Here is a 15,843-nt window from a genome sequence, read left to right on the forward strand (position 1 = left end):
AAAATGACTATAAAATGATTGTAAAACATCCAAGATTGATAATAAAACAGCATGGAATAATAAAAAATTATAGATACGTTGGAGACATATCAGTACTTGACCGAACGATCCAGAAGTACAATCGCAGTAGTTCTCCATTTACTACCTTTAGCCGAACTAGCGGAACGTAAGGTGGTAAGCATAGGAGCCGGGCAACCCAACTATAGACCAAAGACATTATTCGGAACCGATGCATATAATGCAATATCCGGGACGCCGAAGAGTTCCCTATAGGTGTTCGGACTTTAGGATCTGCAAGGCCGAATATAGCCCCGGGAGCAAAGATCGGGCTAAAGCACGTACGTCAATCAGAAGTAAGGAGGGAAAACATTAAGTACCTGAATAAAAGGTGCTGATCATTTGCTTCCTTTATATCGTTATAGAGACATGTTTAGACATATAATGCCATGAATAATGAGGTCATGTTACATGCCAAAAAATTTACATAAGGGAAAGGTTTACACAGGGCCTAAAAGTAGTGGTTAGAAGATCCCTATGGTACCCTGCCACACGTCTGCACCATTTCTCCTTAGTGGTGGATCCTTTTAAAGGAAGAATAGATGGTTGTCTGCAAAGAAGAGATAGAGGGACCAAGGAGGGAGCCCTCATGCCACCGTGCGACTTTGAGGTTTTCAAAAGAACCTGCAGTGAAATTAAAAAAAGGGAAAAAAAGGTATGTGAGGTCCCAATAGGGTCAAGCCGTACTATGGACCTTTCCTGCATTGTGCCTCCAATTTTGCCCAAGGTATTTTAAGTGCGTAGTTATGTATGTGCGGTACATATGCCGCAGCCTTATAGGGCATTTGACGGAGGCAGAATTGCTATTCAAGGTCCGCGTGCACCGAGCTATCTGCATGAGGTGCGGACCTGACTTTTTTAACAATGTCATTGGTCTTGATGGCCGATGAATTGTTCGGCTTGATGAGGCCACCATATACCTCAGCTGCAGGGGTTGCGGTGTGCTCTTCGGTTCGAAGGGAGGGCTCCATGTTTCCATTGACTATAATGACGCCCCGCGGTCCAGGCATTTTAAACTTCAAATAAGCATAGTGCATGACCGCATTGAAACGGGCAAAAGCGGTTCGTCCGAGCAGTGCATGATAGTCACTGCAGAAAGGGATGATATCAAAGACCAGTTCTTCACTACGGAAGTTGTCCAGAAAGCCGAATACCACTTCAAGTGTTAATGAGCCCGTACAACGGGCCATCACGCCTGATATCACTCCTTTAATGGTAGTGTTGCTTGGCTTGATTCTTGATGGGTCGATACCCATTTTGCGGACAGTATATTGATAGATCAAGTTAAGGCTGCTACCGCCGTCTATAAGGACTCTAGTGAGATGATATCCGTCGATGATAGGATCGGGGACCAGGGCGGCCAAACTCCCGTGACGGATACTGGTTGGGTGATCCCTGCGATCAAAAGTGATCGGACAGGCTGACCATGGATTGAACTTTGGGGCGACAGGCTCTATGGTGTAGACGTCCCTTAATGCACGCTTGCACTCCCTTTTGGGTATGTGAGTGACATAGATCATGTTTAGTGTTTTTACTTCAGGGGGAAACTGCTTCTGACCCCCGGTGGAGGAGGCGATTAAGGCACGATGAAGCCTATGATGGGTGTAGTTCGGAGGTGAAACTTCTGTTGTTTCGAGCCTGTTGCATAGTTCAATGAAGTGTTGAGCCGTATGTCATCGGGAAACTCCCTCACATGTGTTAGATGATTCGTAATCAAATGACTTGACAATCCATCACTATGGAATTTCTCCATGTGGGTTTCTCCAATGTGATCAAATGCAGTGCCACAAATATTTTGTATTCTCTTAGTCTTGCAACATTTAGCGTCTGTGTTATAGATGTTCTATATCATCATCAGTGTTCATCATAACATACATCACATTCACAATGGAAGTATGGCCTTTATGTTATTCATAACATTGAACAACTATTGTTCCTTTATGAACAACCTCCTTGCATCAAGCATTGTTCAATGGGCTAGAGTGTACAAAACTCTAAAATGAATTATGAAAACAAATACAAAGGTAATACGTTAACGGGAATTATAGTAACTTTTACAAAGTTTCCATCATGTATATTAACGTCATTGTCCGCTAGTCATTTTAGGCCGTACTAGTTCTTGCATTGAGTTGCAACATCATGCAATCCAACCGGTATTCTTGTGATCAAATTTAACCACAATACCAAAGAATTAAGTGATTAACAGTTTTATCACAATTACTAAGAATTACATTTTCTTGACCAGCCTTCTCTACATCTGTAACTTGTATGGCATTCATACCTGAGCTTGACATTCCAGTATTCTTTCTCTCTGCCTTTTTACATCTTATAGGTTTACTTTCAATATTTCTCCTACTCACAGAACAAGCACCCAACTTTAAGAGCAGTGTGAGCCATAGACTTCCTAGGCGTGTAACTCTCATTAACACCCTTCAAACTTGTCCTTTCTCTTTAAGTTGTTGTTTTATTCACCATCGTCTTATGACTGATGTTCTTCTAGATCCTACTCATTCAGTCTTTAAGAATACTAAACATATGACTCGAACTTGCAAACAAACATTGCTTTGGATATCACATATCGTTTAGCGTTTGTTTATTTTGAAAACAATTTTTGGTTCCAAGAATATACATAACTATCCTAAAATATTTTGAAGTTTGGGTTTCATGGAAGCAAGAATGCTACACTTGACTATGGTAGAACTCTAGCCTTTTGGATCAAATGACACGAGTCTCATTATCTATAGCATCAGCAGGGGAGTATTGAAAGCATGCAATAAGACAGTAGTCCTTCTCGACACTCTTAAGGACGATCCTCATAATACGTTATCAATCGTAAAATTTTAATCAGATAATTTAAAATAACTAATCAATTTCAACAAGGAAGGTGGAACCGTGAGCCACTATTCTACAACTATAAAGCAAATTACACTTAGACAAGGTTTATAATTAATTGCTCTAGTGCTTAAATAATTTTAAAGTGCGATGCCACTCAAATGAACATCTCTCATAATTGATAGTGAGTGATTCAAGACCCATGTATAAATTCCTAGCCATTGATGGTAGCATCAATGATGATGAGAATCTCAACCGATAGGCCAACTTGCTGATCACATCTCTATGTGACTCTTATTCATCTTCGATGGATGTGTAACGAGCTCAAGGGCTCTCTTGGCAAGAATGTCAAGATAATCAAGTTATCTTTTTGCATGGTTTGACCACACCGACCTCATATGGTTCAAGTCATTTGTACCCATGGTAGCATGGTGGCCCCAAAGTGATATGTTTTTCAGGCGGGGCTATACTTGGGAGAGCACTAACTACTTGATATTGTACCGATCACCCTAATAAAAAAGACTAATGTGCAATCAAAAGGGTGTAAAATAAGGGTAACATCTTAGGAAATTCAAAAATAGCATGATATGGTATAGCCCCATCAGTCGGAGAAGTCCTCTTCGTCTTCGCAAAGGTTTAGCCATAGGTGTTGTTGTGGTAGTAGAAAAACGCTGCCATGGCAGCAGTTTTAACAAAAACATATTTCTATAAAAACTGTCTGTCGTGGCAACCTGAAAACGTTTCATGGCAGCAATTTTGAAAATCTATGTCGTTGCAGTATTTTCTTCAACTTTTCTTCTCCGCCTTCATTTACAGCCTTCTGCACCATGGTCCTCCTTCGCAAGCTTGTCACCACCATATGTAGTTACTACTTATCATCGACATCTCTATAGCTACTAAATAAAATTGTATTATATCAAAGTTGACACACCATAATAATCATATGACTCCAGCCAACATGTCTTACCATGGCACACAGGTCATGTTAAATATTGCAGAATATATGCATCTCATACAAAATCTCATCTCTATGACGAAGGCTATACCACATCACATGCAACCTTCAAAACCAAGTTAGACGCCAGTAATCAGTTTATGCAAAAAATATATTTTACATGGCTTCTAGGGTTTTTGAACAAACTCTAGCTACCTATCATCAAGTATGATTATTCAAGTTGATAGATTAACTTCGCGAGGTGTATGAAGTAAGAGACTCTATTAAAGATATGTATCCCTATACTAAACTTCGTCATATGCATGACCCATGTGTAGATCGAATCTACACACCCTCTAGTTTTGCGAACATTCATCTTTCTTGACTAAAGTGAAACCCAAAGAACTGAAGCACTTCTTTGATTTGATCAACCATCATACTAAGAGCACTATAGAAGGATCAAAGATTGCCAGAACTTTGTAACAAAGTTTGCACGATGCTGCCAAAATGAGAAGAGCGCAAATTCAAGGGAAGCAACAAAAACAACAAGTAGAAGATTGCATCTACTAACAATAGATCTTATCTTTTACTCGCGCAAATTTTATTAAGCAATAGAACTCATCTACTACTCATTTTTTAGCAATAGATCTAATCTACTAAGAAAAATGTTTTGTGAATTGCCCACACAACACATGTGTTCTAGGTTGTAACCTGCATCCACACATAGATCGCTCATGAGGACACTGCTGGGAAACATAATAGAAAACAAGAACAAATCTCCCTATGAATCAAGTTCCTAGGATCATTATGAAGATGCAAGTATAGATTGAATTGCTCGCCAAGTAACGCAATGGAGAGGAGAGTTGGTGAAGCGAGTTGATGCATATTCCTGCAGCTAAGATTTACAACCTCCCATTCACAAGAATTTTCCCCCTTGAACAATCCCCCGAACAAAGATTGAAAGCACGGTCTCTCTATAGATTGCACACATACGAAATTCCTATCTGGCAGTGCTTTGCCATCCAGAACTAGATGCTGCCGGAGAACTAGGAGGGATGGAGGAGCCTTACGACGGGGAGGAACTTTTCATGTGGAGAGAGAGATAGATTGATAGATAGAGTGGGGTGCATCCCACATGCAGAAAGATGTGTTCTAGGGGTTGCCCTGCCTCCGTATTTATATGTGTAAGCCTAAGGTCGCAACTTGGAGAGGGGGATTCACCGAAGTCGGTATGGTTCACGAGGCGGAATCCTCCTTAGACTCAAACAAGCAACACCATAAGACTTTTCGTTTCAGAATCGTTGAGACTCTTGTCGTTTCTTGCCTGGCCCCCAAAGCAACCCTTTATGCACTGGCCTAACACCTTGTGAGCCTTGCCACTTGGCCTAGACAAGTTAGTTGTGCACCAGTGACCCTCTAGAATTATTTTGAAGGTTTCAGAACCTTCTAGACCCTGCCATGACCTCCCAGAAAATTTTCGGGAACAACTGATACAACCTGAAAATCTTTCGGTGCTCATTCTCTCAAAACTATTTCCATTATCTCTGAAACTTTTCTGGTGACTTTATCTCGAGATCCTAACCATCTAGTAATCAACAGATCAATGGCCCTTAAGTGTGTGTGGCCCTATAGGGTGAAATATAGACTTATCCAAAACTCTTTCCGATCAAATCAATAACGGAGCCGTGGACATCCATATTGACCCATGTACCCACACGAATGATATTCCAGTGAACATTTAGTTATCATGTATTATTACTTTTGCTTTGCGATACTTTTAAAAGCCCAAGGTGAGATATATTGGCATCCCCATGAATCAACACATGATCACAATGCTAGTTTTCTCGTTATTGGTTTTATTCTCTTTTCTCATTCACGTGGTCCAGCATCCCCATGAGAAAGTCACACTGTGTTTGGCCGAACAATGATGGATATGATTACACTGAGATGGCCCTAAGAATATATCTTCATCGTTGGAGGAGCAAATCTCAATCTTGAGCTATCAAGAATCTTCTCATACTTCACCGATGCACATGTAAGTTGTCGTTATGATCACCTTGTTACGGTTGACTTTAAAACGAGCCCAAAGTACATCATCTGGTACGAAGATATTCCCTCCGTAAAGAAATATAAGACTATTTAGATCACAAAAACTTGATACTCTCATGACCTAAGAAATTATGCATATGTTAACTTCTTCTGTGTTATGAACTATCAACTTGTGATGAAAGGAACTCATGGTATAACAATCAACTTGGATCAATTCAACACAAGTGTTATTTTAACATTGTGCCCTCAAAATTGTCGGCATCATCATAACTATGTCCATGACCAGGAAAAATAAAACAATCGTGCAATACTTGATCTAGTCCTAGGGACACACTAGTAGAAAATGGGACATTTGTCCCGGTTCCAAAGGCCCATTAGCCTTGGTTCTGGAACCGGGACTAAAGGGTCGGGACTAAAGCCCAAAATCTTTAGTCCTGGTTCGCTTACGAACCGAGACAGAAAGGGCTCCATGTGGCCGCTGCGGGTCGCCCGGGCAGGAGGATCTTTAGTCCCGGTTGGTAATACCAATGGGGACCAAAAGGCACCCACGCGTCAGCATATGGCAGGAGTAGGGTTTTTTATTTTTATTTTGAAGGAGTGGGGGGTAGGGGGTTTTGGAGGGTTAATTTAGGGGTTTCATATATTGTGTTAGCTAGCTAATAGAGAGAAGTGACCTCTCTTTATCTCCGTGCTTGGTCGATGCTAGCTACTATACGCATAGAGAGAACTCGACACGCTAGCTAGTAAGAAAATGAAGGAACCATTAAGTACACAAGATCGTCATGAACATATACACAGAGAGGTGACCTCTCTTTCTTCGAGAGATTGGTCGAACAACAAGTTTTCGTATATCTATCCGACGCTACTAGCTACATATATACAATATAAGATCTCTTACAAACCCTAACATCTAAGGTCTATTTCAACTTCGACATGGTACTCTCTAGCTTTATTTATGACGTGGTCAAGAAAGAATCTTTCCAATTCCTCTTGAATAGCTTGTATGCGATCATATCGCAGGAGTTCATCCCGCATCTGCCACATCTAATTTAAAGAAGTGGGCCAATATATATATATATATATATATATATATATATATATATATATATGAATGAATGAAACTCAACACAAATGATGGTAATAAAATAAAATTGTGAATTCTTTTGTTTATGTACATCATATTGTTTTCAGAGTAGCCCCGCTTAGAGGTCGTCGAGTTGTAGATGAACTCGCAAACATAGTATCCACAAAAATCATTCCCGGCTTCCTACCACAAGCACTTTACGAGAAATAGAGTTCAATCAAACTGATAATCAAGCATGCTAAATGGTATTGATGAAACTAGCTAGAATCAATGGGAGATGCGTGGAACTAGCTAGTAGTACTTACTTTCAGGTGTTTAAATTGCAGCTCCGTAGGCAGTCCCGGCGTAATTACGGTGAAGTCTTTCCAAACCCCGCCAGACAAAGAGAATAATTACTTGATATCAGGAAATGAACAAAGTTGCCGATATGGTGCGATAATGATCGATTGAACTTACTTCTGGAGCATTTCAGTCATGTCCGCATACTCCTGGGGATCTTTTCTTCTCGAGTCTAAGATAGTTACTATTCCAGCTTCAAGCTTAATCTCTAACAATATAAAGTGGAATCTACGCACGCATGCATAACTCATCAATTACATTACTATAATTAACCTCGAGTAAGGGAAAGCGAATATGCACAAGACAGTAACACTCACTTGAAGTTGTAAGGAAAGAGTATTTTATCTTTGTTTTGATTTTTAAGCAACGATTGTAGCAAGTTGTCCTATGTTTCTGCAACATTGTGTTTGACCATCCATTCATGTATGATATTTGGGTTAATGAACCCAATGTCATAGATATCTGCTTTTCTGTATTCGACGATCTTCAACCTGCATCATATAGTGAGGATAATTATATATACATGCAATGATAGAGCTGAGTTATATATAGAGACTTAATTATTATAGAAGGAGTACTTACAGATGGTAGGAAGTCATGAGTGTTTTGTCGAGCGCCTTTTGATTGTATAACTGGAATAACTCGTCAAATTCAACATTCAAAATATCCATTCCAACGAGGCCATGCTCCTCTTTAATTCTCATCGTCAAAGTATGGTTCCCAAACTGGTGGCATCTTTCCATGTACCATTCATGGAGTCTTCGCATCATCGTTGTTACAGGAGGATGATCAGGTTTGACGAGAGGCTTCCCTTACTGGAATCTGAATTCGTCCACCTCCATGGTTTCAAACTCTATATTATCGGTCAGGTAATCAGCAGGATTGGTACCGGGCACCATCCGTGGATGATTAGTGACGATATCGCTAGACACCTTGAGCGGGGGGCACGTTTTTTTCGCCTGTTCGCCGAGCTGGGGAATTTTTTCCCACTTCTTCGTTCTGCTAACCTTGCATCGCTACAAGTACTTCTCGACTGCTCCGCTTCCTTATATGCCTATTTAATAATGTGCACATAGTTGGAATCCGGCGGAGGCGGTGGTGGTCGCTTCAGGGCATCGATAGTCTGCTTCACTTTCACTGGATCTATTGTTTCCTTCGGAGGTGGAGGTTTCTGTGCAAAAAAGTCCCTCACTTGGGCACGACTGATGTCCTCGTTTTCCTTGTCAGTCCTCTCATATGGTAAGTTTTCCGGAGCCTTGAGAGATGGACCGTATTTGGATTGCTTCCCTCCTCTTCTTGTACTGCTAGCCACCGGAGCGGTGGCCTCTCTCTCCTCCGTTGCTGACGCTGCAGAGTCCGTTGACACGTCGGAGGAGGCAGAGTGCTCTGATGCCCTGGAGGAGGCGGAATTCTCCGACGTGTCGGATGAGGCGGAGGAGGAGCCGTAGTGCCCTCACGCGCCGGAGGAGGCAGAGTGCTCGTCGAAGGAGGCGAAGAAGGAGCCGGAGTGCAGTCACGCGCCGGAGGAGGCGGAGTGCCCTGATCACTTGCCGGAGGAGGATGCCGAGGAGGAGGTGGAGTGCCCTGAGGAGGAGGAGGAGGCGGACGCGTCCAGTTTGGAAGCTTGATGTACTCCTTCCGCCATAGACATGGAGTCTTCAGAGCAAGACCCAGCTGAATCTCCCCTTCACCTGTACGGTGGTCAAGCTCGAGCTCCTCAAATCCCTCCATTACTTCATCCACCATCACAACAGCATAGCCATATGGAATCAGACAACAGTGAAAAGTTCCATCGGGTTGAGGTGGTGCAACAGTGCCGACAGGCGCCTTTATGGTGATAATTTGCCATTTCATCATAAGTTGGCAATGGTGAGCCTCCGTGATAGCATCCACGGGGTAGCTCGGAGCCGTGAAGTCAAGCTGCTGAACAAGCTCCATGGAAGCCATGTTGCTTCTCCGCTGAGATGGCGGGGTAGCTTCTGGGGTAGCTTCATGTCGCTGAGATGGTTGGTCGGTAGCTCGCTGGCTCTCAACTTGTTCCTCTAGCTTTAGTACTCTTGCATTGAGCTTATGTATATCGCTCAGCTCCTGTTTCTTCTTCCTCTCCCGGGTTTTGTAACCGCCTGCACCGGGAAACCCAATCTTCCACGCAATGGAGCCTGGCATGCCTCGTGTTCGTCCAGGGTGCTCGAGATTTCCGAGGGCCTTAGTCAGCTCGTCATTCTCTCTGTCAGGAATGAATGTCCCTTCCTGCGCTACCTTGGTTGCTGTCTGATGCTTCGTGATGGGTATTGCAAGTTGCTCGTCTGTCCAATGACACTTCCCTATTTTAGGGTACAAAGTTCCCCCAACCCCGAAAAACCAAGTCCTTGAACGGTCCGGACAGTTCAATATCTCTGCTTCGACCCCTTTAGCAATTAGGTCATTCTCAGCTTTGTCCCACAACAACCCGACTTTGAGGTAGCCTCCTAACCCCGTGCGATGGTGATACAACTTCTTTGCATTGTTTATCTTGTTCATCTCTGACATTTTCTTACTCTTGTTCGATGTCTTGTAGGCCACAAATGCGAGCCACTGATTTCTTCTCTTCTCAAATTGGTCGGTGAATTTTGGAGTCTTCCATTTGTCGACAAACGTTGATTTCAACTCTTTTTTCCAGCTCCTGAATATATCTGCCATCTTCTTAAGAGCACACGCCTTGACCAGTGGCTCTATTACTGGCTTATTCGGATCCTCCTCTGGTAGTAGGGTGAAATTTGCCTTCAGTGAGGTCCAAAGATCATCTTTCTCTCTATCGGTGACATAAGAAACTTGAGGGTCTTCTTTCTTAGGCTTATTCCATAGCTAGATGCTGATCGGGATGCTGTCCCTAAAGATAGCTCCGCACTGAGCAGAAAATGCTTCCTTGGTCCGCCTGGGTTCAATCGGTTGGCCATCATCCGCGATTGTCGTGATCATGAACCTTTCATCCGGGTGCAACCTTTTCTTTGGGCCTCGTCTCGTTACCGGTGTTTGGCTCGATCCATAAGGCTATAAAATAAGAAAGAAGAGTTAATATATGTACATACCAAAACAATTAATGCATCAATTAGCTAGTCAGCATAGGCTTAATTAATATATATACCTCGCCAGACTTTGCAACAGCTGATCCCGACTCCATTCGGTCACCGGAGCCATCATCACGGTCTCCTTCTTCCACCGGCATTCGGTCGTCGGAGCCATCATGATCATGACTTTCCTCCTCCATTGTTTGATCACTGGAGCCTACTTCATCCTCTCCTTCCAGACCATCGGTGTCGTTGAGAAACGACAAGACATCACCTCCACCGAAGATTATATCCCCCAACAACTATTCTTTTTCCAAGTCTCTTTGTTGATCCATAGTTTCTGCAAATATTACAACATGTCAATTAATATACAAACATGAGAGATGGATATATTAGTGGCAAACATAGACCTAGTTAGCTAATCACAATAAGGAATATTAATTAGTGGCCTCGACGCTTCTACGGCTTGGGCTGGCCTCGACAATGCTTCTAGGGTTTGGGGTGGCCTCGACGACAACGCTCTTTTAACTCAGTAAATTTGGGTGGCCTCGATGCTTCTAGGGTTTGGGGTAGCCTCGGCAATGCTTCTAGGGTTTGGGGGTAGCCTCGACGCTTCTAGGGTATGGTCGGGCGAGAGGGGGTTGATCAACGTCTCCCCTCATGTTGAAGAGTGATCCATCTCCATCGTATCTACTTTTCCAAACACTTTTGCCCTTGTTTTGGACTCTAACTTGCATGATTTGAATGGAACTAACTCGGATTAACGTTGTTTTCAGCAGAATTGCCATGGTGTTATTTTTGTGCAGAAATAAAAGTTCTCGGAATGACCTGAAACTCCATGGAGAATATTTTTGGAATTAATAAAAAAATACTGGCAAAGAATCAAGACGAGGGGGCCCACACCCTGTCCACGAGGGTGGGGTGTGCCTTCCCCCTGGGCACGCCCCCTGTCTTGTGGGCCCCCTGAGGCTCCACCGACCTCAACTCCAACTCTATATATTCACATTCGGGGAGAAAAAATCAGAGAGAAGGATTCATCGTGTTTTACGATATGAAGCCGCTGCCAAGCCTTAATCTCTCTCGGGAGGGCTGATCTGGAGTCCGTTCGGGGCTATGGAGAGGGGAATCCGTCGCCGTCATCATCATCAACCGTCCTCCATCACCAGTTTCATGATGCTCACCGCCGTGTGTGAGTAATTCCATCGTAGCTTGCTGGACAGTGATGGATTGGATGAGATTTACCATGTAATCGAGTTACTTTTGGTAGGGTTTGATCCCTAGTATCCATTATGTTCTGAGATTGATGTTGCTTTGACTTTGCTATGCTTAATGCTTATCACTAGGGCCCGAGTGCCATGATTTTAGATTTGAACCTATTATGTTTTCATGAATATATGTGAGTTCTTGATCCTATCTTGCAAGTCTATAGTCACCTATTATGTGTTATGATTCGTTAACCCCGAAGTGACAATAATCGAGATACTTATCGGTGATGATCATAGTTTGAGGAGTTCATGTATTCACTAAGTGTTAATGCTTTGGTCCGGTACTCTATTAAAAGGAGGCCTTAATATCCCTTAGTTTCCAGTAGGGCGCCGCTGCCATGGGAGGGTAGGACAAAAGATGTCATGCAAGTTCTTTTCCATAAGCACATATGACTATATTCGGAATACATGCCTACATTACACTGATGAACTGGAGCTAGTTCCGTGTCACCCTATGTTATAACTATTGCATGAGGAATCAATCCGACATAATTATACATCATTGATCCAATGCCCGCGATCTTTTCACATATTGATCTTTGCTTAGTTACTTTACCATTGCCACTGTTACAATTACTACAAAACTGCTACTGTTACTTTTGCCACTGTTACCGTTAGTTCCATATTAATTTGCTACTAAATACTTTGTTGCAGATATTAAGTTTTCCAGGTGTGGTTGAGTTGACAAATCAACTGCTAATACTTGAGAATATTCTTTGGCTCCCCTTGTGTCAAATCAATAAATTTGGGTTGAATACTCTACCCTCGAAAACTGTTGTTGTCCCCTATACTTGTGGGTTATTAAGACTATTTTCTGGCGCCGTTGCCGGGGACCATAGCTCTATTCTTTGAGTCACTTGGGATTTATATTTGCTGATCACTACGAGGAACTTGAAAGACGAAACAACTAAGATTTTTCCCTCAACTATGAGGGGAGGTAAGGAACTGCCATCTAGCTCTGCACTTGATTCTCCTTCTGTTTTGAGTAAACTTGCGACACCTAAACCTGCTTCTGCTATTAATTCTGATATGTCGCATGTTATTGATGATGCCACTTCTGCTATTCATGATAATTATGATGAAACTACTTCTATGCTTGATAATACTGTGCCACTAGGTTAATTTCTTGATGAACAACTTGCTAGGGCTAGAGAGAATGAAATTATTGAACCTGACAATACTAATGAAACTGATGATAAAGATTCTCCCCCTAGATATGAATTGCCTGTTATGCCTCAGGGTTATGTTATGGTTGAACAAACTGCTAGAGATTTTCTTGCTTGGAATGATAGATCTGATCTTAATAAATTATTAGCTAAGCTGAAAGAAAAGTCTTTGAATGCTAGAATGAAATATGACCCTGCTTTTTCTACTTCACCTATCTGTATTACTGATAAGGATTATGATTTATCTGTTGATCCCGAGATAATTACTTTGGTTGAATCTGATCCTTTTTATGTCTATGAATCTGAAACTGTTGTGGCACATCTTACTAAGTTAAATGACATAGCCATCCTATTGACTAATGATGAGAGAACTCGTTACTACCATATCCTTAAATTATTTCCATTCTTGTTAAAGGGTGATGCTAAAACTTGGTTTAATTCTTTGGATCCTGGTTGTGTGCGTAGTCCCCAGGATATGATTTATTACTTCTTTGCTAAATATTTGCCCGCTCATAAGAAACAAGCTGCTTTAAGGGAAATATATAATTTTGTGCAAATTGAAGAAGAGAGTCTCCCACAATCTTAGGGGAGGCTTCTCCGATTACTTAATGCTTTGCCAGATCATCCTCTCAAGAAAAATGAAATACTTGATATCTTTTATAATGGACTAACCAATGCTTTCCAGAGACCACTATGTTGACTAATGAAAACAATTGGACACTTCCTGAACCAACTCCTAAGCCAACTCCGAAGAAAGGGGGTATTCTATTTCTCAGTCCTGAAGATATGCAAAAGGCAAAGAAATCTATGAAAGAAAAGGGTATTAAAGCTAAAGATGTTACGAATTTACCGCCTATTGAAGAAATACATGGTCTTGATAACCCGACACAGGTAGTAAAGGTAAATTCTCTCTATAGATTTTATGAAGGTGATATTCCTCGTTATAAGTCTGCTAGCCAATGCTTAGATGATTTTGATAATTTTATTGTTAAATAAGAAAAATTCAATGCTTATGTTGGTAGAAAATTGAAACGTATTGCTTATATGATTGAACACTTGAGTGATTATATGTCTAGAGTTAAAGGTGAACTTAAACTTATTACTAAACATGCTTCTATGGTTACCACTCAAGTAGAACAAGTGCTTAAAGCTCAAAATGATTTGCTCAATGAATTAAATGATAAGAAAAATGATAATGTTGTTAGAGTTGTGACTAGAGGTGGTAGAATGACTCAGGAACCTTTGTATCCTGAGGGCCACCCTAAGAGAATTGAGCAAGATTCTCAGAGAAATAATGTCGATGCACCTAGTCCTTCTAAAAAGAAGAAGAGGAAAAATGATAGGACTTTGCAAGCTTCTAGTGAACTCGCTGTTGACACACCTGAGAATTCTAATGATATTTCTATTTCTGATGCTGAAACATAATCTGGTAATGAACATGAACCTAGTGATAATATTAATGATGATTTTCATGTTGATGCTCAATCTAGCAATAATAATGATGTAGAAATTGAACCTGTTGTTGATCTTGATAACCCATAATCAAAGAATCAACGTTATGATAAGAGAGACTTCATTGCTAGGAAGCACGGTAAAGAAAGAGAACCATGGGTTCAGAAACCCATGCCTTTTCCTCCTAAACCATCCAAGAAAAAGGATGATGAGGATTTTGAGCGCTTCGCTGAAATGAATAGACCTATCTTTTTGCGTATGCCTTTAACTGATATGCTTAAAATGAATCCTTATGCTAAGTACATGAAAGATATTGTTACAAATAAAAGAAAGATACCAAAAGCTGAAATTTCCACCATGCTTGCTAATTATACTTTCAAGGGTGGAATACCTAAGAAACTTGGAGATCCAGGAGTACCAACTATACCATGCTCCATTAAAAGAAACTATGTTAAAACTACTTTAGGTGATCTTGGATCCGGTGTTAGTGTTATGCCTCTCTCTTTATATCGTAGACTTGAATTGAATAAGTTGACACCTACTGAAATATCTTTGCAAATGGCCGATAAATCAACTGCTATACCAATCGGTATTTGTGAGGATGTGCCTGTTGTGGTTGCAAATGTTACTATTTTAACGGACTTTGTTATTCTTGATATTCCCGAGGACGATAGTATTTCGATTATCCTTGCTAGACCCTTTTTGAATACTGCAGGGGCTGTTATTGATTGCAACAAAGGCAATGTCACTTTTCATGTTAATGGTAATGAACATACGGTACAGTTTCCAAGGAAGCAACCTCAAGTTCACAGTATCAATTCTATTGGAAAAATTCGATCGATCATTATTGGAGGTTTTGAATTTCCTCTTCCTACTGTCAAGAAGAAATATGATATTCTTATTATTGGGGATGTACATAACCTTGTTGAGGTAACCTAGTGCTATTCGAAAATTCTCCGACTTCATGCGATTCAGAATGAGTTTGTTAACAAGACTTGATCAACCTTGTTAGTGGATTCCTTTTGATGAGCATGAGATGGATGAAGTTAGAAAGCACAACTCTCTGTACCCTCCTTTTACTTTATGTTATTTAGATTTAATAAAGCAAAAATAGTATTTTCTGTCTGTTTTCTGAATTATCCATGCAATAAAAAATACCCCAAAAATAAAAGTTCTCCAAATGCCCTGAAAATGAAATATGATTTTTTCTAGAATATTTGAGAATATTTGGCACTTAGAACACATCAGGGGGAGCCAACACCTGGCCACGAGGGTCCAGGGCGCACCCACCCCCTGGGCGCGCCCCCTGCCTCGTGGGCCCCTGGTGGCCCCCCTCCACTCATTCTTACACCCACACACTCCTTCATCCTCCCAAAAAAATCACAAACCAGCTCAAGCACGAGTTCTAGCTCATCTTGCTGCCATTTTCGATCTCCTTGCTCAAAGCTTCATTGACAAAACAGCTTTGGGGGATTTGGGTATGTGACTCCTCCAATGGTCCAATTAGTTTTTGTTCTAGTGCTTTATTCATTGCAAATTTTTGCTGCTAAGGTGACCCTGTTCTTGAGCTTGCATGTCAAATTTATATGGTCCCAAGAAGTTCTAATGCATGATATGG

This window comes from Triticum aestivum, chromosome 7B (assembly GCF_018294505.1).
Source record: "Triticum aestivum cultivar Chinese Spring chromosome 7B, IWGSC CS RefSeq v2.1, whole genome shotgun sequence".
In the NCBI taxonomy this organism is placed as follows: Eukaryota; Viridiplantae; Streptophyta; class Magnoliopsida; order Poales; family Poaceae; genus Triticum; species Triticum aestivum.